Consider the following 907-nt stretch of genomic DNA (forward strand, 5'->3'; position numbering starts at 1 on the left):
TTGGTACCAGCAAAAAGATAAGAATTTAACAATGTTTACAAGCCGGGCGCTGGTGGCTCACGCCTGTAATCCTAGCTACTCAGGAGGCTGAGATCTGAGGATCGCGGTTCAAAGCCAGCCTGGGCAGGAGAGACTCTGAGACTCCTATCTCCAATAAACCACCAGAAAACCGGAAGTGGTGCTGTAGCTCAAGTGGTAGAGCGCTCGCCTTGAGCTGAAGAGCTGAGGGACAGCGCCCAGGCCCAGAGTTCAAGCCCCACGGCCGACAAAAAAAAAAAAAAAAGAATTTAACAATGTTTTTGTAACCAGTTTCTCAGTCTCCTCAGCCCTAAGCCCCCAAACCAGGTCATACTGAGACCCTCTTGGCACCTGACATCATATAAAGCAACCATTTAATATGTATTTATATCACCTAACCTAATACCTTAAAGTTCATTCTTGTAGCATATACTAGAATTCCTTGTGTAAGGCTGCATAGTATTCCATTATGCATTTATCACATTTTGTTTACCCATTTGTCCATGAACATTTATATGGTTTCCCCTCAGGTGTGATTTTTGTGTGTGTGTGTGGTATGTGCTGGAGATGAGGATCAAAGCTAGGGCTGTGGATGCCGCTGGGAGGTGTTTCAGGGAGGTAAGGGAAATGTCATTCACTTTGTGAAGACTAAAGGACAGCATTTGTTTTTCCTCAAATCCCAGCTTTGTTCCCAGCTCAGATGTTTACCAGAAACTTCTTTTAAACTTGTTTGTGCTGGTCCTGGGGCTTGAACTTAGGGCCTAGCTGCTGTCCTGTCCCTGAGCATTTTTTTTTTTTTTTGGGTCCGGTTGTGGGGCCTGAACTCTGGGTCTGGGCGCTGTCCCTCAGCTCTTCAGCTCAAGGCTAGCGTTCTACCACTTGAGCCACA

The sequence above is a fragment of the Dipodomys ordii genome, unplaced genomic scaffold, assembly GCF_000151885.1.
Source record: "Dipodomys ordii isolate 6190 unplaced genomic scaffold, Dord_2.0 Scaffold92, whole genome shotgun sequence".
Classification (NCBI taxonomy): Eukaryota; Metazoa; Chordata; class Mammalia; order Rodentia; family Heteromyidae; genus Dipodomys; species Dipodomys ordii.